Source organism: Coturnix japonica, chromosome 18 (genome assembly GCF_054131305.1).
Source record: "Coturnix japonica strain WE chromosome 18, WE-NBRP24, whole genome shotgun sequence".
Lineage (NCBI taxonomy): Eukaryota > Metazoa > Chordata > Aves > Galliformes > Phasianidae > Coturnix > Coturnix japonica.
In genome coordinates, this window is record NC_140680.1 from 4219455 (window position 1) to 4242854 (window position 23400).

Here is a 23400-nt window from a genome sequence, read left to right on the forward strand (position 1 = left end):
ACTTCAGTTGCTCCTCTTTCTGTTTGCATGGGAGAAGAATGATGTTCATCTCTTGCTTGTGCTGGAGGAGATGCTTTCCCATTCAGCCTGTAGTGCTCCTCGGCTCTTCCTAGGCTGAACAATGAAGCAATGGCACGCTTCTAATTCTGTGTCTTGCACCAGTGCCAACCTTCAGACCCACCCGCTGGAAAATGGGATGCTTCAAGGCTCAGCATCCTCGTGCATGGGAAGCCCTGAAGCTCAGCTTTTGCAGTCTAACCTTCAGGCCATCCCCGCAGCCGTGTGACTGACACATCGCTAATAGAGGATTATAACTCGAAAATGAGGATAAGCACTGGGTGCAGATGAGTGTTTAAATAACAAAGAGCCTCTTTTTATGCAAATGCACCAAGCAATAAAGAACAAAGAGAGAGGATCTCATCCCTCTCCTTGCCCTCTGAGAGCCTGGAAAGTGGAAGCAAATTGCTCCTGCACACCAACGGAGGGTTTTTGTTCTCCCTGGCATCTGGGGGGAACGGTCCGGCTCCTTCCAGCCCTCTCTTTCCTTCTCTCCACACTCCTCTGTTGATCCAGCACTGGGTTTATCCATTCATTCGGTAATCTGGAAAGTTGCCCCTGCTTAAAGGAGTCTACCAGAATGGAAATAATGCTTTTTGGAACGGGCGCATTTACTGCCGCAACGGGATTCTCTGCCTACAGCCGACGTGAGGATGCTGCCCCTGTAAGTGTTGCTGTTCTGCACGTGTGCGCTTGAAATGCTGCTGGGGAGGAGGGGGGATCAATCAGAGTTGGAGTAAAATCCAAAGGTGGGGAGCTTCAGTGCTGCATGTTCCCATGAGCATCCGAATCCCCCCTAGACACCTCTGCTAATCTCAGCCTTAATTATCATCAGTATTTGCTGTCGGGAGCAGGTGAGTGTGGCTCGAAGGAACTGGCTTATATCCAAGGAATCTAAATGCAGTTACTGTGATACTAAGGTGGCACCAGGGAACAGACGGTTTTCTTATCGTTTCTCAACTTCGATGACTGAGGCACAGAAAGGCCCATAATGGATCCATGAATCCACAGCCACTCCTGCCTGCCGTGCATTACACCTCTACCACCACACACCAGGTGGGAGGGGATGATTCCAGTAGGTCCTTTTCTCCACAGGGGGTGTGGGTGACTTGTCCTTTTTCTCTCCAAATTCTCACAAAGCAATTTCTGATGGTTTACTTTGCAGAAAAATGGACGTTTTAGAGGTCTGTCCTTTGCTTAAAACATACCTCCCCCCGCCCCCTCCCCTTTAATCTTTAGTATTTCCAAATGTGAATCTGTTTTGTTGTAATTTTGATATACAGAAAATCAACGTTTTTAACCCAACCTCATGTTTTGCCCCAAACGTCCATCCTCAAAAGGAAGACTATCTGTGGCTTGGTATTACAACGTGAGAACAGGAAAGTGGAAACTGCATAAATAGGAATGAGAGGTCAGTGATCCAAAGTAACATTTATTAATAATAATAATCCAAAGTGCAAATTCCAGATAGGTCCACTGTCATTAGCACTGGTGTATGATTGCCAAAACACAAAAATCAGTTCTGTGCAAATAGTTTTCCCAAAGCCAATGTGTGCAGATGGGAAGGTTGCTGAACTCTCACTGAGCAGATAAAAAGAAAAGCAGTATTGGTGTTTTCAGCTCAACAGCCAGGAAGTCTCATGCAAACACACAGGTATGCACAAGTTCTGAAGTGGAGCAAAAAAGATGCATTTAAACATTGGAACTTTAACCTTGTTCTGCCATTCTCTTCCCATGCAAAGTGCTTTCATTGGATCTCATCCCTTTTGTTTTTGCAGCAGAGCCTGAGAGGAAAACAGAATGAAAATTAATCTAATGTAGCACTGGTAATTGTGCCCCATTTTGGTCCCGGTGCTGTTCCCAGCCTTGCAGAGTCTGACTGCCTTCCAGAAGCATCTGGCACGTGTTTGTTCTCTTCTTCCCTCCTCGGGGGAAATCATTTTCAGCTGAATGCTTTGTTCAGAATTTCTTAAGAATAAGCATGTATGTGATGCTGAACGGCTGTTAGAACAAGGGCTGGACACAGACAATTCCTCTTAGAACAGAGGAAAATGAGTTTTGTGAGATTGATTGAGATGTGCAAATTTCTGTTCAGTGACTGTTTGGTTTTTGTTTTTGGAACTCTTCTATTATTTCACATCTTCCTTGGACTATTTTCATTGGCCACAGCAATTTACTGCCAGCACTTACAGGTGGACTTATAGAGCAATCCAAGTGTAGATGTTAGCATCCATTAATCTGTTTTTGTTCTTAACTGGCAGTTCCTGTTGCATGACTCAGTTACTGAAGTTGTGTTTAGCCAGTAGGACGTGCTGGGTGTGAGGATTTGGAGGGTATTTCATAGAGTCACAGAATCATTAAGGTTGGAAAAGATCTTTGAGATCCCTGAGTCCAACCCCAGCCCATCCCACCATGCCCACTGACCCCATCCCTCAGTGCCTCATCTCCATGGTTCTCAAACACCTCTGGGGATGGTGACCCCCCTCCTGCCACTGCGTCACTGCTTCTCCAGAGAAGAAATTGCTCCTAATTTAAGTTGGTTTTGGATGGCCTTAGTGCTGTTCACGTTGTAAAAAGCAATCCTTTAACCAGAATTACAGGTGAATTACTCTTATCTTGTAATTACCCAATATTGCTCGGCGGTGCTGCACTGAGGCCTGCTTCTGCTCTCATTGAATAAAACTAATCTCTATGTAGAGGATTTTGCTCCTTTTAAAAAGAAAAGCCAGTTTCCATCTAGGGATTTTGATGGCATATTTAAAAAAAATAATAATAATAATTACCATTCCTTTATATTTAAAAATATGCAATATGTTTGAATGACTATTTTTGATGTCACCTAAGGAGACTTTCAGAGAGGCCAAGTCCCTAATAATCCTATCTGCAAACTGTTATCTGGCAGCCCAAAGCCAACATGTAAATTGGAAGCAGAGGACTTGTTTCTCCTGAACTGCCATATCCCCCAGGGTGTTCTGGGGCAATGAACACACCTGTGCTGATTTTATTTGTCATTTTTTTTGTGCTACCACATCTAGAGCTCTGTCCCCAGCTGCTGCCAGCAACCCAGATGTCAGGAGGAGTCCTCTGCTCTCCCACAGGACTCCAGGCTGTGCTCAGAGCATGATCTTGCTGCTTCTGTGCTTACCCAGGGGGGTAAGGGCTTTCCTGGCTCCTTTCTCTATGAACAAAGAGGAGGGCAGCACACAGGCACCAGATGTGATGATGAGCATCTCTGTGCCTCAGCATCCCTTGCTGAACAATAGGGAATATATCTCCTTCGCTGCACTTCGGTGGACTTCCATTTGTGATTGTTCACAGAGGCAGAAGAAATGGAGTCCTTTTGGAGTATGTTTAATCACTTGAAGATTTATTACTGCTCCAAGGGGGTTTCACTCTATACCCTTTATTTTTTTTGTCCCTCATCTCAATGACAACTTCATCTCCCCATCAGAAAAATAATTACAGGCACTTTAAACATGTCTTTTAAGGGCACAAATTGAGGAAGTTATTTCTGACAAAACAAGCACTTTGATCTCTTAGAAAAATCAGTTGGGTTGATCCATATGACAGGGGTTTTTGTGGCTTGGATAGTGTGTGTTGGGTCATCCAGTGGGGGGTGTTTGAACTAGATCAACTTTAAGGTCCCTTCTAACCTGAGCCATTCTTTGGGTCTCGAATCATCATTGCTTCTTTGGGCTTCAAAGAGATTGTGGGGGACACTTTTTACCAGCATCTCAATAAGTCTGTACATAGCTGACCCTCTTAGCAAAGTAGATTCTCCAGAAAGACATCAGCTGGGCTGTCTGTCTTCCTGTAATAGAACAAAATAATACATTCAGTAACTCTAGGTGTCCAAATATAAAAATGAAGGGTGTAAGCTCTCGTGTGCAGCCCTGTTGCTATTGCTGATCTACCACACTGCATGCTGTGCCCAGCACCTCTCTGACTCCATGTGCCATTCTACCCTTGTGTTCTCCCAGCTCTTCACAGGAGCACTGCTCAGAGCTGCTATGCTGCTTGAGTTCTTTGCTCGTGGTATTGCTAAAATGGAGCCTCTGGTGCTTCCTTTGAGGACAACAAAATGTTGAGATGAGTTGCACAAAGAAGTGGAACCAGCATCCTTGCTGTCGTTGGTTTCTTGGAGCTCTGTCCTAACGCAGGCTGTGTTCCCTGCAGAACCCATAGCTGTGGGTTCAGCCATATTTCTGACTGTGGCTGTTCCTTTGTAAACCTGTGTGGTTCCATGCATGGGGTGATGTGCTTCTCTCCCTTTTGCTCTGCACCTTTTTTGCATTCACACTGCCACATCTGTTCCTCATCCAGATTTCCCAGCTGTTTGAAATAAGATAGAGGAGAAAAAAAACAAAATTGGGAGCTTAACCTCAAATGCCCTGTAACAATATGATACGTTTTGATTAAAGCTCTTATGGATGCTGTGAGAAACAATCCATCTTTCTTCAGGCTGTTGACTTTCCTATAAAGAGCAACACTGAGCAATGTCCTTCCTCCAGAAATCTCAAAGACAGTTTAAGTGCTGCTCCCTGGGAGGACATTGTTCTCATCTAAACGTGATGGTTTTCTGACTAATTTAAACTTCTCCTTATTCAGCTTCAGTGCAGGCACCTCTGCTAATGAGAATAGAATTTTTCCATAGGTGAAAGTTTCTAAATGTTGGACTGGCAAGAGGCAGATTTGTGCCAGACTTCTAAACAATTACAAGTCTATTTAAAATTCCACTTTAAAAATTGATGGGAATTAATTTCAAGATGGTGCTCCCATGTGAAATGCCTTTCAGGCAAGTAGTTACTGTTCTGCTGCTGTTCTTCCCCCTCCCTCTATATATTACCTGCATAAGCACACACTGCAGTGCAGCATGGCTGGATAGTGTGTAGTATTGAATATTGCTTTCAGGCTCCTGGGTGGGATGCTGTGGTTCTTCTGGCCTATTTGTTGCCACTTTTTAGCTGTTGCTCATTGTGCAGTGACAGTAACATATAGATGGTAGTGAATATCCAAAAGGTTATTTACAGGAAAAACTCACCCATATGGACACCTTCAGTCTGCTGGGAAACACCAAGAAGCAATCTCCAAGAGATGCTGCCTTAGTGGTGGTCAGCCCTTAAATGAGGTCTAGAGGAGGTGGAGTCAAGCTCCACCCCTTCTGGTAGCACAGCTAAATTACTCTCACCTGTGCTCCCACAGCTGACCCAACACTTGCCTCAGCTGATTAATCAGAGGTTCAGGCTGTGATTACCAATTTCCCATACACTCATGTTGTCGTGCAGGTGACAACATCCATTGGTGAGCTGAGGGCAGAGCCAAGGAAAAATAGCATGACTTTAGTAAATTCTCAGAAAAGGTTAAGCTGTTCCCAGATAGCAATGCACTTGTTTTTCTTCCTGATAAAGTAATCAAGAGTGGTTACTAATCTGCATGTGCTGAGCCACTGGTTTCGTTGGGAACCTGGGCTAAAAATATGTAAAGGTACCAATTGAACTGCTCAGCCTAGACTCTGGCTTGTGTCCTTGTGTCTACAGTGTGGTTATTTAAACAGCAATGTTCTGCTCTTCCTTTCTAGGCCTTCCAGCCTTCTCTCCCTGATGCTATTGATGAGAATACCTGAAATGCTCCTCTCCACTCTGGCAAGGTGCACAGTTTGACTTGTCTGCTGTCTCTGACTGCAGCTCTGCAGCCCTTCTCCTGCCTGTGGGATGCTTCCTCCAGCACTACCTGGTAAGTCTCCTTCTTTCCATGTTCAAATGCTTCTCAAAAACATATAATGTCTGTATGGGAAACTGGTAATCACAGCCTGAACCTCTGATTAATCAGCTGAGGCAAGTATCGGGTCAGCTGTGGGGAAACACAGGTGAGAGTAATTCAGCTGTGCTCCCGGAAGGGGTGGAGTTTGACTCCACCTCCTCTAGAACTCATTTAAGGGCTGACCACCACTAAGGCATCTTTTGGAGCTTACTCCTTGGTGTGGAGATTGCCTCAGTGTTTCCCAGCAGACCAAAAACTTCCATATGGGTGAGTTTTTCCTGTAAATAATCTTTTGGGTATTTACTACCATCTTTTCATTATTGTCACTGTATAACACCTGTGAAAAGTAGACGCAGAGGTCTCAGGGAAATCCAGGCTGGAAATGGTATATCGATATATTTTCTCTTGCTTGTTATTATTGTTAATTTTTTTTTTTAAACCATAAAGTTGAAGAGAAAAACAAGAATTAAATCTCAAAACAAGCTGAGATGTTTTTGCTATGGATGTATGTAGAACAGAAGGTGCTCTATATTACTAAGCAGGCTTTGAAATGCTGTCTTTGTTTTGTTCTACTGATTTAGAGCGAGAGGAAGCTGTATGTTAATTCTGTGTGTTAGGTGAGGATAAGAAATGGGAGAGAATACCATTTGTTGGGCATTTTCTTGTATTCCTTGCATGTTGATTGTTTTTCAGTTGGCTCTTCAGTCATACAGTTGCCTTTATGAAACTGACCAAACCATGTTTACTTTGTTAACAGGTTGTTGCTTTCTTTATTTTTTCATGGTGCATACTAGCTTTTGGCTGCATGGTCCTAAGGTGAACTTTATCCTTCCTCCCATTTTGATGCCAAGCTTTGCTTGTTTTGTGGTGTTTGTTTTGAAGGTAGGGAAGATTTTCACTCTTGTGAGTGGCGGTGTCTGGTGGATGAGGAAAGGTGCTCAAGCTAGAGATGTCTCTAATATTTGGAATACTGAAGAAATGGCAAGAGAAGTTAACGCTTCCTATGCTTAAAATGTTGTTATTATAAAGGTTTGAGACTTCTGTACACCAAATGCCTTCTAGAGAGCCCGATTAAAGTCTAGTGATGACATGACTCAGTTTATATGAATGATTAAAGTGAATGTGCGAACTGCTTGCAAATCATCTGGCAAAGCAGCAGTGTTCTCTGACCTGATCCAGGTCCTGGTGGAGTCCTGGATGGTCAGAGCTGATCAAAGTGTTAATTCCCTCCCTCCCTTATGACATCATTGTAGGGTCTATTTCAAAGCGTCACCTGGTCTGTGGTAACTGTTGAGTCCTGGCCTGAACCGCTGATTGAGCACCTGAGGGAAGGACCCGGTCAGCCTTGGGAGCGCAGGTGAAGGCAATTCAGCTGTGTGACTGGAAGGGGTACAGCCTGGCTGCAACTCTCTTAGACCTCATTTAAGGGCTGACTGCCACTAGAGAAGGATATCTGGTTGAGGATCCCTCCCTTGTGAGTTTTCCTTGTGAGTCTTGATCTTTGGAGATAGGTGAGCACTTTTCCTTTCTAATACCCTTCCATTCAAGCTAGTCCCTTTGCTACTACGCTCCTGTATCATCTTTCCACCACGCTGACCTTTCTGATAGTTATACCCAGCGACGATCACAAGTTATCCCAATGAAAAGCCCACACATAGACTTTTTCCTGGATACAGTTTCATCTTGCAGCCTTGAATGTACAAAGATACAGACTTGCTGAGGTGAATGTTACATGTTTCTTATCCAAGGTCAGTGCTTGGTTTCAGCATACTTCCTGTTATGTGTGATTCTCGGTTACTAACGTGAATCGTTGGGATAGCTGCTGTTGAGCTCATGCAACTTTCATAACATCACAGAACTTCTATTCAATATGTCATAATGGCAGGATCAAATAAGCCTCTGGGCCAGTGATTCCCCTTGGTCTGAGAGGTGGCTGGGAAGCAGATTTTGCCCTGCTCATTTTTGAAGGTACGAGTGTTGTTTAAATATTCTCAGCAACATCTGGAAATCTCTTATGCCCAGGTGGAGTGGAAAAGTTATTAACCTTGAGTGAACAGTTTGCTTTAAAAGAAAATATGAATCAGAGGAATGTGTTTTGATACATTAAAAAATGCATGCCATATAACGGCTGCTCTATGCCTGCCAAATCCAAGAACTGCTCAAGCGTGGGAAAGAGCAAAGAGAGAAAAACAATAAAAATTATCCAAGCCTAAAGGAAATATTCGGAAAGGAGATGAAGGATAACCACCTGAGATGTGCATGTAACAGAGTTTTTTTTTTATCCCCTGCTGGTGTTGCATTTTTCCCTTAGAAAGGGGGAATATACAGATAAAGGAATGTTTGCACTAATAGTATTTATGCAAATAATATGGTCAGTTTGTAACCCTCAGCTCAGGGCCAAAGGTTCTCCTTAGAGAAAAATGCGTTGTTTTCTTGCAAATAGCAGGAATTCTCATGTTCTATGGATTTCCTGTGCAGATCTGCTAGTGTGTTAGTGAAAGGATGTTGGCCTGCGTTGGCAGCAATGGACACAGGTGTTCATGCACAAAGAGGTAGTGCACTTTGGGAGTGTTACAGTTAGGAGAAATTTATAACCAGAGGGGAAGACTAGAGGGAGTTTGGAAGTGGTAGATCCAGCTTTGTGCTGCTGAGATGAATGCTTGCTATGCAGCCAGCTTATGAAAAACTTGAGGGTTTGTCCTTGTGCAGAAGTTATGGGGGTATGAACAGCAGCCAGGATGCCATCTGCATGTGTCCAATTAAAGTCCCAAGCACTTCATAGAAGAGGCATTGTGCTCTCCCCACTGAAAGCTCCTGACAACTGTTCCAGCCAGGTGGGCATGGAGGAATTATACAAGATTAGCAGACCGCAGGCAACAAGCGGACAGCTAACCTTGTCTGCTTCAGTACCAGCAATATGATCTCTCAATTAAATATACAAGATTGATCACAGCTTTTCCAGTTGGTGAAGACCAGAAAAGCTAGAAGAGAAGATATGTGAGATAGTAATTGTACTAGAGGAGTTTTCTCACAATGACAGTAGAATGCACAGCTCAAACCACAGAGATGGAATTAGTACTGGGTCTCCAAACCAAACTGTTCTAAAACACTGAGGTGTTTAATATGTTACAATCCAAATGCAGTATCTCAGGACAGCAACTCATCTTTTATTTTGGAAGAGTCAGATGGAAAGTACATTAGAAGTTGAAATTTGTCTCCAGTGGGGGAACTGCACTGAGTCATGGTGATGTATGGGATCTGTGCAAAGGGAAGAGTGGATGTATTCTCCTTATGATTTATCTGTTGTGTAATTCTTCCACTTTTAGTGTTTCTTTTGTTGGCTGCAGCCAACTGTAAAGCAAGGTTTCCTCTGGGCTCCTTTGCAATGGGATTGTACTGGGGTGTCAGTGTGGAAGAGTTCTGTTAGGGATGTGGAAATGTGTTTAGAAAGCAAGAAGTAACTAATACAAAAGATAAAGACCAGAGGAAGCTGATGTTGGAGAAAGTATGGCAGATTTGATGCATTCTATACATCAGATGTGCTGGTGTATAAAGTTAAAGCAAGGAGGAATGGTTGGATTAAGCTTCTCAAGTATGTGAGTTCTTCTCTGTCAGCTTTCAGGGTATCTGTAAGAGGAATTTGAAAAAATCTAATTCCATGGAGAACTAACAGAGTTTGGGTTATGCAAGACCAGGCTGCTGTCAGAACAGAGCAGTTCCATGACCAGGCTTACATGGAAAGCTAATCCCATTTTCATGTTAATGCTGGGATCAGAATTAGACCTAGGAAAGCTGAATAAGTCCAGTTTCCAAAAGTGAAGAATTTACAGGATAATGGAAAGTCTGAACATACTTTTTCACTTGGCTGCACCATAGAGGGGGGGAAAGGGTGAAGTAAATGGTTTTTTTATGCAGACATAGACCCTGAATCATGTTGGCAATGCTTTTTTCTTTCTAAAAACTGCTGAATGTGTGGTGCTTTGAAACCATCTTGTTCTGTCTTTCCTTCTGTGATTCCCTACACCATCAGTTCCCGCTGATACCCCACTGCAGAGCTGGCTGGCCTCCATTCAGTTATATGCCTCTGATCTTATTTTGCTGATTCTCCAGTAGTATCTATACCTAAGCCAGGAATAAAACTGTACCTTCAAAAATCACCCCACCCAATTTGCAAAGGGACTGATTAAATATTTCTTGTTATCCTTTAGAAATCTGAGATCTTCTTAAGCCAGAGGAATACGCTGTTTTCCTTTGTTAACCACTGGAATCTTCTTAGAAATTCTATCATATTTCATTTTTATTGTCTGTTATTAGAACAACCCATGTGGCATATTGAAGAATACTTGTCAAAAATGCACAGTTGTTCTTTTATCAAGCATAAATGGTATTTATCTCACAACCCAATCATTTTTCTTTTTTTCTGAGGTAATTATAGATCTAGGCAAAGAGGAATCTGTTGATGCCTTGTCTTCATTTATTTTATTAGCATTTATCATCTTTCCTTTTTTCCCCACTCTTTTCAGGAAAAAAAAACAACAAACCAAAACAAACACATGAAACACCTTGTTTTGTGATTTCTTTTTTATGAGAGTTTTGTTGGTTAACTGAGGCTGGCAAGGGGCCACATCCAAGCAGTCTCTCTTTCAGCTTGATGGTGGGGTGCTGCTCCAAGCAAACACCTCATTAAATTCATGTTGACAAATGCTTGCTGCCTTCTCAGGAGTTCTGTGATGATTCAGGTTGGGGTTTTCCTTACCCAGCCTCAGCTCTGAGCACATTTGAACTGGCTCCTGGATTCTGGTGCTTTCACACATAGCCAACATTTATTGCCCTCTGTTGTGCCTTTCTCTTTTTACTTGAGAAGTCTGGATGATAAGCCCAGGTTACATACTTCATTTTTAATGCTTAAAATGAGATGAATTCTACCTACCAGTTCCTTCAAAGCTATTTACTTGATTTTCCTCCTGGTTGCTTCAGATCAGCTCTCCCTGCAAGAGGAGATTCTCACTCAGTTCCTCCAAGGCTTGACCTTTATCCAGCCTTTCCATTTATGCCACCTGCTTTCCACATTTGACACAGCCCTAAGCAGTTGTGTATTATTCTTTTTTTACTATCCTTAGAGTTATGTTTTACATCAGTCACCTCCAAGGCTTCTCTCCCAGCAAATATAGGCTGTGTTTACCAGCACTTCCATGAGAGGTGCCAAGCTGCTAAAATCAATATTGTGTCACTTAAATACCACTGCAACGTCTTCAGGGCCAAAACTACTGCTTGTCCAGGGTGTAAGAGTGAGAGGGAGGAAGGCCACAAGGCAACTCTCTTCCCATGTTAGATATATTTGCCCCTTTCCTTTTTTTCCTACCTACTTACCCTGAAATTCACTTTCTGCTGGTGAGGATTGTTTCTTTAGCTTGGAACTCAGAATACTGTGGAATGAGTGGGCATAAAAGTAGAGCACAGTTACCTCAGTGTTATCTGAACAACACTGTAATAAGGTGTGCTGCAATTTGTCCATTTTGGTGCTGGCTTTGAGTAATCACTTCCCCAACACGGCATGGTTACATAAAGTGAAGTTCCTTGATCATATTCCCATTTTACTGCTTGCTTAAATGTAATCCTGTGCCTTTATGTGCTCTCAGGGGCTTTTAGCTAAGGCGCACAATGAGTTTTGGGACAACGGTGTAAGGAAAGCTTGTAAGAGTTTGAGATTTTTTTGGAGGAAAGTAACTGATGAGGATATTCACTGGAGGGGAAGGAGAAACTGATCGATGTCCTGAGCTTTCTCAGCTGCACTGAAGTGGTCCTTTACTCTGGTATGAGAGATGGGATAGCTTCATCCCCACAGGTCCCTTGGAAATGTTGCTTCAGAAGCTGATGTAAGAGACCTCTGACATAGCCCACCAAACTCTGCCCCTGAAGCAATTGTATTAGCCTTCAGACCACCTCTTTTCACCCTGCAGGGTGTGAAGGTCACAATCACAGAATGGAGACCTCAGTTGGGTGAATCACTGAGGGCATCTCTTCCCTACAGCAAGCACCCAGGGGGACCGGTTACTAATTTCTCATCAGCATCATGGTTACTGGCCTACTATCCTGTGGGGCGAAACTGCCTTGGTTTCCACAGCTAGACTGCCTGCGTTCAGTGGAGTATGTGGGCTTACTTTTACTGCTGTGGGTGGGAAGATGAACCTGGTAATTTCTACCTCTGTGGGAGATTCAGTCTCAGGAGGGAGGTGTCCTTTGCCCTGTGTTATCAGGGTTACAGTGTTCTTTGCACCATTGAAACTGCAAATTCATGGCAGGCGAAGTAAGCAGACGCTCTATTTTTGTTTAAAGGAAGGCTTTGAATCTGCCAAATACTTGTGAGGCCATAAAACTTGCAAAGGGTCTGGAACAGGGCTGATTTACAACTGCTTTGTGGACACCATTTTCTCCGCTTACTGGTCCTAAGCTTTATTTGCTTTGGACAAATACCGCTGTGCGTGTTTCGGTGTGACATTTACAATCTTCCTCATGCAAATTGGCCCAGCAGCAGCCCAGGGACAGCAGACTGTGAACTTATAAGGGCTGGCAGGGAGGTTGCGTGGCCAGGTCAGCACCACCAGAGTGTGATTTCTCCTCCTGCAAAGAGGGAACTGGATCAGTTGCTGTGGAAGGATGCTTCAGAGAACTGTCTGAGGCAGAATTATGCTCTTTTTGCTTCAGTTGCCCTTTATCTCAGCAAAATCAAACTAATAGTTTGGAGTCGTGCTGCTGAGTTTCAAGCCTTCAGGCATTTTTTTGCTGAATGATGCTATTTGGTGTCTGTGACAAGGAGTTGGAATTAGATGATCTCTAAGGTCTCTTCCAATCCAAACTATTGTATGATTATTTGTCATTCTTTGCTGGTTTTAAGCAAAGCTCTAAGAATATGGATAGTTCCTCCCTCTCAGGCTCTTTCACAAATATAAAAATCAGCTGATGAAATTTTCTTAAAAGAAAGAAAGGGGGGAGGGGAGGTGTAAAAAGGAAAGAACTTAATTTGGAGTAAAGATTGGAATGTCAGCCTAGTAACAGAACACTTTGAAAGGAGTGAAAATGAGGTTCAGTAATGAGAATAATGTTTTTAAGGGTTACCATAGGGGATGCTACCAAGTCCCCGTGACAGTGTGGGGAAAGAAGACACAAAGTAGGAATGCTGATAAAATGGTATTGGGCACTGGTGCCTGTGGTAGGGTAATGAGCAACAAACCTACCTTGCAGCTGCATGGTGCAGTATAAGGTGAGATACTGCAGTAATCCAAAGAGAACGGAGACGTTTCTTCTGCCAATATCTCAGAGCAATGTAAAGTATGCAGCAAGAACTGGCAGGGCTTTCTTGTTTGGCTAGATGTGGCACTGATTTATCTTGGGAAGGTGTTTCATGCAGCGGGACACTGTAGGGAGGTAGTTGCTTGTGATTTACTCATTGTGCCAAACTTGTTTTGAGTCTTATTTAAAAACAAAAACTTGTGTAGCCTCTTTCCTCTCCCTCCCTCTCCTGTGCTGATCAGTGCTAAATGCTGTTTGCCACTGAGGACATTGAAACTAATTTTTCTGAAGTGCTGATGAAGCAGGACACACTTGTACTGCCATCAGAACCTCTCTCAAGCTTGCTTCCTTGATTGTGTTTTTAAAACACTGACCTTAATGAGTTCAAACCCCAAGGAATGGACAGTGCAGACAGTAGTCCCTGAGGGGCAGCCCATCTGCCTATGCATCTTGCAAGCCAAAATGACTTCATTACAAAGCAGTGTTCAGCTGAGCGCAGAGCAGGCAAGAAAGCTCAGCCTTCAAGCATCCACTGCTTTGTTCTTGCCCCATTTGATCCCATGGTGTCTGCCAAGGTAATTGGCACACAGGTTGTGTTCCTCCTGCTGGGATGCTCTTTCATTACACAGCATGTTTCCAGCAAGAGAGGAAACATGAGCTTTGCATGTCAGCACATTTATGTGCTGGTGTAGGGCAGAGCTGGCTGGCTGCCTCTGGATGGAGGGAGCACTGAGTTGGTGACAGATTTTAGATAGCAAAGGAAGGAGGGGGGAAAGCCATGGTGCAAAAATGCAAAGAAACTGCTTTTTCAAAAGGACATTTTTACCTGTATTCGAGGCTTTTTCCTCTTTGTCCCTCTCTCTTTCACCTTAACTGTCTATTGCAATCACAGTCCTGCCATTGTGCCTGACTCCTGGTCTGAAACCCTTTCTGGAGCAGAGACATCTCTGTCCAGGATGCTGTGTGACTCTCCTCCCTTTTGTGCTACATGCAGTAGGTTGCCAAACCTCTACACCTCACAGCAATAGCCATCAGTGTGACAGCACTGTGTGTGTGACTGAACCCTGGCCTTTGTCAGGTGGAGAGGGAGCTGTGGATGATGCAGCTGAAGTCTCTCCTTCCTCCCCAGAGCTCAACTCCTTCCAGTTCTGTTTGGCCAAGGAAGCATGGGATCAATACTTTTGGCTTGTCAGTATTCTGGTCCAGCTCCTTTTTTTTTTTTTTTTTTTTCCTTAATCTTGCTTACTCTTATTGCTTCCTCTGCTGCACCTATTTTATTTTTTATGCTCTCAATTTCCATCTCAGCTCCTCTGTGGTGTAACCTTTCCCCATCTTTAAGTTCATGGCCCTTGTTCTGTGTTCGATACTTCTTTAAGTAGCTGTACAGTTTCTTTTCCCTCCTCAGTCCCTCCAGAACTGAAATCACTTGGTCAGATCACTTTTTTTTTTTGTCCTATGGATTCCAGCTCCACTTCTCCATCCTTTTGTTGTAGTTAAGGTCCCTTAGTCCCCGAACTATCTTGCTGCATCCCTGTCACATCATCTGTGTGTCTTCGTAATGATCCTTTGCTCAACTGCTGTCAGCAGCTGAACGTGGTTTCAAATATGCTGGAGTGTTTCTCCCTGTCTGTTGCTGCTGAAGCTTTGCTGGTGAAATCTGGATATCTCAGAAAGGGGAATGCAGGCATTTGCTACCCTATCTCTGCTCCTAGGGAATGGGTTTGATGAGAGATGGAGGTGGGAATTATGTGCTGAATTAAGTACAAACTCCATGACCATGGGACCTCTCCAGTGCTTGCAACTGAAGGGAGCTCTGGAGGAGATCTCTAGGCTACCCTCTTAGATCAGAGCAGGGTCAAGACCACATTAAGGCTGTGTCCATTTGGATTTTCAATGTCTCCAAGGACAGGGACTCCACAAACTCTTTGGCAACCTGTCCTAGTATTCACTTAACCTCACAGAACACACAAAAAAAATAATAACCTTGTATTTGGATGGATTCTCCTGTGTTTCAGTTTGAGCTTTCTGTCTCTTGTTCTGACTGAGCACTACAGAGATGAGTTTTGCTCTCTCTCTTTTACTTGTCCCATCACGTGTATTTATGCACATTGATGATCTCCCTGTGGGCTTTCTGTCCTCTAGGCTCAACAATCACATCTTTCTCAGCCTCTCCTCACACACCAATCCCTTAATAACCATCATGCCCCTTTGCTGGGGTTGTTTTGAATGTGTCTCACCAGCCCTGAGCAGAAGGGAAGGATCACCCAGCCCTCCTGTAGCCCAGTACATTACTGGCCCATTCTGCCATAGGGTTGCATTGCTGGCTCATGTCCAACTTGTCTTAAGAAGTCTGTGGTGTGTCCTGAGTGTTCCAGCATTTTCCCCTCTAATTTGTATTGTTAGTATTTCATCTGGCTGCTGGAATAACTGCGGAGCCACTTCTGTTTGTGTTAGATTGTTCCAGTTTATACTGAGTATTATCAGATTGAAATTTGATGTGGAATGGGCAAAAGCTGATTGAAGGGCCAACGCAATTCTCTCCCTCATCATCTTCCAGAATAAGCACTGCTGTTGTAAGCTCAAAAACACCTGTGAATGAAAGAATGTTCTTAAATTTCTGGATGACTTCCAGCATCTATCTGTGGGGAGGATAATCTTTGTGTGGAGAAGAGAAGGAAACCTGTGAGTGTACAAGAATGGCATTAAACTTAGCCACCCTTCTACTCACATTTGTTAATAATCCATTGCATGTGTTTTGGAGACTTAAAGCCCTAGTGTGAATTTTCTTCTCTCACAATATGGTTTTTGAGCCTTAGGGACAAGCAAATTTTCTTCAAATATTTTGAATCATTGATGAATGTTTATTCCTGGGTTTAATTGTTCCAGCCCTGTTTTACTTTAGGGACTGCTGCTTGTGGTGGCAGGGTGAAATAGTGGCACGTCCCTATCAGAACCAAAATGCCTCAGCACAGCTTGCAGCCTTCTGTGCTTGTTTGGGAGCAACTTTGGTGCTCTGCACAGTGATAGGATCATAGGACAACTTGCCTCTGAAGCAGCAGAAAGGGTTTCCCGAGCTCCTTCAGAGACCTGTCTGTTCACTCAGCTTATGTGGCTAGAGACAGTTTCCATGAGCAGCATTTCAGAACTGCAGCCTCTTTGGCAGTCCCCTCTTTCTCCTGTCATCATTGATAACTGACTCTGCAGTAGATGTGGAAACAATTCCCTAACCTTTCTCCTGCCTGTGGCAGTCCTCAGGCGCTCCCATATCCCCCTTCTTCCCATGTCACCAGAAAAAGCCTATTTTGTGCTTGAATAAGAAGAAAATCCCACCCAGTGACATAAAAGTTGCTTTGCCATGGAGGGTCAGCGGTAGGTGGATTACACCCTGGAAATTCCCCAGCGGTTCTTAGAAAATAGGATTTAAATCTTTGTATAAAAGCAACTTTTATTAAGCAAACTGCTATCCAGTTGGCTCCCTGGAGTGCTGAGCTGGGTGAATTTAGGAAGCTCTTAGCTGGGAAATTGGAGGGACACGGTTATCTGTCACAGACTAAAAACCCTGCCTGCATCCCCAGGGATGATTCTTCGATACAGGTGCAGGAAAGAATCCTGTGTAGTCAAAGCAATGAAGAGAGTGTCTTCCAAGTGACAGTATTTCCATTTAAAATCAAAAGAAAAGTTCCCAAGTCTCTTGGATGATCAGTGAGGAGTTTTTGATGCCTTTAAGCACATCAGTTTTCTGTATATACATATATGATGGTTTTATATGTGCTGATTGCTTCCCATACAGCTGACAGTAGCGTTTTACAGGCTGGTTTGAGGCCGGAATGGGCAACAGCCTTGTTTCTGAGAGCAACACTAAAGGAAGGAACGTTCAGTGCATTGGGGAGTACAGAACAAATGTCTGTGGATGGATGAGTGCACAGAGCTGCTTGGGAAGACCTTGTGAACATGGCCTTTGGGCTTAGTCTGTGCTCCTAGGGGCAGTGTAAGGAGCCTGAAGGTTGCTGTTTTTTCTGCTAGCTGCTGATAACTTCTGGCTTCTCTGGAGACCTGATGTCTCTCGGGTATGGCATACTCAGCCCTGTTTGCATGATGTTAAATGCCTGTGTTAAGTACATGGATTACAGCACTGGGAGCTGCTGTGTTGCTGTAAATCTAATCAGAGTTCCCCTATGATGGTTGTGTTTTTCTAGTGGAGATGGGCACTGTTTGCAAAGTCAGGTGAGCTGGCCATAGGAAGAAGCAGTGTCATTGTTAATGGTAGATGAGAACTGAGGCTTCTCCAGAACTGGAGCCTAAGTACAGACAAAAGATATCTGGGATAGAGAGATGAGTTCTGGCTGCAGGAATAGAGTAGCTCTTTGCTCCTAAGTGAAGTTAATTTCTTCTTGTGTGATTTCTGGACCTCTTTGGCCTTGCTCAGAGGGAAGGACACTGGAGAGATCAGAGCCCACTGACTGGCATGCTTCATTGCATGGCTGCAGGGACTCCAGGACAACACTTGAGGCTACAGCAGTGCTGCAGTCACCTCCTTTATGCTGCGTAATGGAAGCAGACAGGGACCATGTGAGTCGTGAGTGTGTCTCTGAGCTGCAGGGGAGGTGTGCTCTGGGTGGTTCCTTGAGGAGCTTGACCTTGAATCATGTAGCTGGGAAGGAGCTGCTTGACCTCTGACTTGGAGTCTGGGGCCAGTTGGGCAGATGAATTTGATTCTGGCAGCTGGGAAATGCCCTTAATTCACATAGATGCAGTAAGGGGTGCTCCCTCTCCTTGCATCCACACACAGACAAGGCTCAGTGGGGTCTGTGTGGGGCTCAGTCTGTGTTACTTTGCCTGCTGGCCCTGCCATGTGCTTTCACAGTGATCACAGCTAGCAGGCAATAATTGCATGTTAGCACCTCTAGAAGAGGCTGGATATTGCCCTTGGTGTTGAAAGAAAATGGGTAGCAGGTGATTTTTGAGTTAATGAGACCTTCAGATGCAGGCTCTCTGGGCAAAGATAATACAGCCTCTTCTTCCTTTCCCTTCCATGTCTCCCAGTGATCCTTTATTCCTATTTCAGGAGCTTCTGCTTCTGGAACAGCATTTATCATTTCTCCATCTTTGACGGCAGAGTTTTATCCTCCCCTGCTCTCTCATTTTATCTTGCCCAAGGGGTCTGTGCTACCTTTTATTAGCTGACACTTCACTTCTGTAGATGGAAATGACACTAATGGAATGTGGCTGAGGCTTTATTACAGAAATGCTGTTTGCCTACACAAACAAACCTCCAAATAATCCCACAGGAAAGGAATACACCTTGAATGTGTGTGTGAGAGCTTCAGACAAAAAAAAGAAGACAGGGCAAGAAGATGAGGTGCTGATGAGGTACAGGTCCCTACCTGGCACTCCTGCCATTGCTATGGCTTCTTGCCTAGAAGCTATGCCAGTAAAATAGCTGTGAAGGACTGTGGATGCTGTTCCAGAAGCTTTGGGGCTGCTTCTGTCATTAATTGTAGGACTTACAAGGTATAGGGGTGTTTCACCAAACCTGCCTTGCCTTTATCAAACCAAGGAGACAGGGCAATAGCTTTTTGCTTTTTCTGAGTATGAAAATGTGTGTGACTTACTGGGAGGAAAGCACTACTTTGTCCCTTCTCAATGTTAACAAGGTTGTGGTGTCCCTCTGCACACCAAGAAGGAAATGACAGTAATTGCAAAGAACCCCTGGGGTGTCATTCTTGAATCTTTCCTCTTGGCTGTTTTCAACTCTAAGCCCAAGGACGTAACGATAACCAAATTATGGCAGAGACAAAATGCTCGGAGAGCCAGAAATCAAGCATCTGGTATGGGAGGATGGCAGCTGGCTGGGAAGAGTCAGGGTATGAGGGAGGTGACATTCACTGAGCAGCAGCCTCTGTGGCTGTTTTTCCATGTTATTGATGCTTGCTTTTCCCTCCCTCTTTTATTTTCATGGTGTGTCTGTTACATCTATGGCTCATTAGGCAACAAGATGCTAATGCTGTCTGTAAGGCTGCAAGATAGAAGCCCTCCCCCTCCTCTATTCTTCTGTGCTTTAAAAATTATATATATTAGCTTTGTTTTGATTCCATGCCATCATCTTCCACTGTCCCCCTTCATTCATAGTGTGGCTCAAAGAAGAATCAGTTCAGGAATTGGAAGCTTGTTGTTCTACCCCCCCTTTTGTAAGGAGCTTTTCCTATGTCTTTAAATAATTAACCCTATTTTAACAAAAACTAGTTACATGTGTTAACAGAGATGGGAATGATGCTAGCAGCAGTAGCCTGTGTACTGGCCAGTTTCAACTAGATGTGGGACAGGAGTTATTTAATCCACCAAATTAAAGTATTGTAGATGCTGTGGAAGCAGAAACTTTTAGGCCAGTCCACAAGGAAAACAAACAAAACCAACCTAAAAGGCAACACGGGCAGCCTGCAGTTGGTGCTCACGGTTTTCTTGTTGGCTCCCAGAATGGTTGACTTTTGATACAGAAAGTTTTGTCAGAAGCCTTTCTTGTGCTGACTCATCATGGGAGCCACCAGATCAAATGGATGTGCTGGAGACCATCGAGCACTGCTATGCTTCACCTCCCCCAAAAATTCCTTTTTTCTGGCAGGGAGGCATAGGTAATATTTGAAGTTTTTAAATCCTCACAACTGAGAAGGAACAAAGTTCAGTACAGGAGCACAAGTCAAATGACTCCCCTGCTTTGAAAAAGCAAATGGGTGGGAGGTATGACAGGAGTCTTCAGACATGTGAATGGGATCTGCAGCAAGGAAGGCTGGTACCATTCCTCATTTCTGCTAGGAATGGGACAATTAGAAATGAACTGAAATGGAAGGAAGAACGCAGTAGTTAGCAGGAGAACTGGTACTGTGGGACCAGCTTTAGAGCTCAGCATCCAGCAGCTTTGTGCCATCATCTCTGCAGATCTTTAAGGTCAGTTTAAAGAAGCATCCATCTCAGTGTTTTGTCTTGAAGCAGTGTAGCTGATATTACTTTGTCTTCAGCAGTCTTTCTGGCTCCAGTCCATGTGATGCCAACCTCCCCAAAACTAACTTATTTTGAAGGTAATCCACTGCTGAATGTCTTCATCTGTCAGTGACCTCGATCCTTTGCAATGCAGCTACCATCCAACAGAGGAATTACCTGTAGGTACATGTGTGCAGTCACCCATGCACGTCCATTATTTATGTGCCTTTGATCGTAGATGAGAATTTTATTTATTGCACAACCTTTCTTTCTTCCTTCACCAAAGCACTTAAGGGTGTTGTACATCATCAGAATAAAACACATTCCATTTAAAATACTGCCTCTCTAGAAAACCATGCGGGGAAAGTGCACACAAGGTAGGAAAACAAAGGGGAAAAGGACAGAATGGAGCATTGTGTCTCTGTGCTTATTGTGTCTCTGTGCTTCATGGTTAGTCACCAAGACCAACAGACAACTTAGTCTCATCTCCTCTCTTCTCCAAATAGGTTTCACTCCAAAGCCTAGCACGGTCCTGTTGGTTATTTGTGGTGGCCAAAGCTTGGCTATTACGTGGCAGGGCTGCATATCCATGGCTGGGCTGCACCCGTGGCACAAGGCAGTGCTTGTTCATTGTGCAGACATGAAGAGACATAAGGGAATGTGCTGACCTTGTTATAATTAATTGACAGTAGGGTAATGGTTCTGTGTGACGCATTAGATACAGAAAAGGGATCCAGCACTTCTACATTTAAGGTAATTGAAATTCTGAGACATTTATTATTTTGGGCACTGTACAGTAACTTGGTTTTTTAAATGCTAATTTAATTCAGACGTTTACAGGAAGAAAACAAGAGGTTGAAGAATAAGGGAGGCTCAGGCGGTCTGTTTGAGTGGTCAGCTCGAGGAAGAGCCTTGCTATTATATGCTGACCCTTGTCTGAAGGTGAGGGAGAGACTTGAATTTAGTGATAATCAGTGAACCGTAGACCTGTCTTAAGCATTGTTATAAGCTGGCCAAAAGCTGCTCAGGCTGCAAATGTTCTTGCAGAATGTTTCCTGAGGCTCTTTTGAGCTTGCAGCCACATTTGGGCTGCCTCTGTCACAATGCCAAGGGCAATCCCTGGTGTAGCGGCTGCTGCATTCCATGCACTGAAAGCACAGCTTGGCAAACCCTCCTGTAGCATCTCGGCACCTTGAAGGGCTTATGCAGGTGAGAAAAGCAATTTTCTGTGAGAACAGCTTTACCAGTTGAGTGCTCTGGATGGTAACAACCTGTCATTATGGGCCTCACCTGTTATTTGTCTATATAGCAGCTTGCACAATTAAGGGGGTAGGTATGCAATAACCAGCCAGCTAAGTAAAGGGATCAGAAACCGGGATAATAAAATCCATTTCCCTCAGCTGCTCTGGTACAGCAGTGCCCCAGCAGGAGTATTTGCTACACACACAAAAAAAGGAACCACATTAATTTTCACCCTATTATTTTCAAACAAGCGGAAAAACAGTTACTTGCTTCTGTCATCTCCTCCCCCTTGTGTGCAAAAAATAAAACAAATCCAGAGGAAATAGAAGAAAGAGCTAAAAACCTTGAAAGCCCCATGGATGCCTCAGCAGTCTGTTTCATTCCCTTTTCTAAGCTTTAAGTGGCTTTCCAGTAACAAGTATCAGAACTATCAGAGCTTCTCGCAGCATATGGCTGCTGCTTAGTTTTGATGTTTTGATGGTGACTCTTATGTCCCCATATGGAAGAGATCCACAGGTTTGAAGGGAGAGTGAGCTCTTTGCTGTTGAGTTGTGGAACTCACTCGTAGATGATAATGAGGAACATATTATTTCCCGAGGCAATATATAAATACTTTTTTAGGCTGTTTTCCATAATGTTATGGGGTCTTTGGCTGGAGTTTTGGAGGCATCTTTATGCAACATCATGTTGTTCTGGGTCTAGAGGGTTATAAGGATGTGCTGGTTGTGCCTCTGTTCTATTCCATGGGGGTGGCCTGTAGCAGGCCAGAGGAATGAAGATGTAAGAAGGGGAGGTTTTTTCCTCCCTCCCTATAGAATAGAGAACATAGAGATATTTTCCCCTGACCTTCACGTTTTGCTAGGTGCACTGTGACTGCTGGTGAGTGTGAATTTGCTTAGATGGAAAAAGAGGAAAAGTTGACTGATTTACCAAGAGGGGAGAATTCAAGTTTCCAACTTAAGGAACTCCTTAGGCTTCAGACATACTAGTATTGATCTCAGAAGGTGTCTTTCTCCATTAGCTATAGGAGGAGGAAAAGACTTTTGCTTATAACCCCTGAGTGCCCAGAGGAGCTCTACCAAAGTTTTATTCTTTAACTTTTGTTTCTATCTCTTCTTTTTATTTCCTTCGATCCTTTAAAGTATAATCAAGGGACTGCTTGATTCTCCTCCGGCTGGCATGTTTCATTTCTAATTAGAGAGACTTCTGTTTTCAGCTGCCACTGAGCAGATTAAAAATCTCAGCCTCAAAATGAAAGTGGTGGTAAAGGTGGCAGTGTGCTGTCAGATGTGTGCTCACTGCCTTTCAGGTTGGCTGAGAATATCAGAAGGAAAACAACCTAAGTAGTAGTGTTGTTGTGTCCTTGGTGGGCTGTGCAGGACAGAGCCTTGGCCAGAGCCATTGGCATAGAGGGGTGACAAAATGAGTTTTGTTCCATCACTTCCTTCCCTCTTCATTCATGTTTTCTAAGTGGGGCTTCCAAATACTTCCTACAGGTGAGATGTTCTGGTATTTCACGGTCAGTTTTGCCTTGGAATGACAGTCATTTTTACTCTGATAGCGTGCCACTATAGCCTCTATTAAATTGGTGTTATCATTCCAAAGCCGCAGTTCTGCTTTCTCTACGCTGATAAAAATCCTCACTGAAGTCAGTGCATGCACCTAAAATTTTTCAGGCATTTATTAAGCAATTTCTGTCAATAATATTTGCGGATTTATAAAATGCAGCAAAGAGTACCATTTCCTTTTAGTCATAATCTGCCTCTCCCAAGCTTCAAGATAAGAAGTCAAGGACGAAGAGACAGATAGTCTGAAGACTGGCTCCATCAGCGTATCTGTACAAAGTGTTCTCACGCCTGCCCAGGAATGACAGCCCAATTTCATGAATCCAAAGTCTGACACCTCCCACTGGTGTCACGCTGCTTGTTGTTTCTTTCCTTTTGATTTCTCTTTGAAAATCTCAGTTCATTTCATGGTCAGATAACCCCCTCCTCAATCCCCACTGTTCATCAGAGCCCTTCACAACCTGGAGCTGGATGAAAGGACTGTATAGCTAATTTATGGGAAATCAGTAAT

At 43.8% G+C, this 23400-nt stretch overlaps 1 long non-coding RNA gene across 3 annotated transcripts in view; it reads left to right on the forward strand.

Annotated features, from left to right (window-relative positions):
- LOC107320235 (uncharacterized) overlaps positions 1 to 23400 on the forward strand; it is a 107997-nt gene that overhangs the window by 23146 nt on the left and 61451 nt on the right. For all 3 annotated transcript variants that reach the window (XR_014935614.1, XR_014935612.1, XR_014935613.1), the window contains one exon: positions 5636 to 5790. This is a non-coding gene — a long non-coding RNA (uncharacterized LOC107320235). The remainder of the gene's footprint in view (positions 1 to 5635; positions 5791 to 23400) is intronic.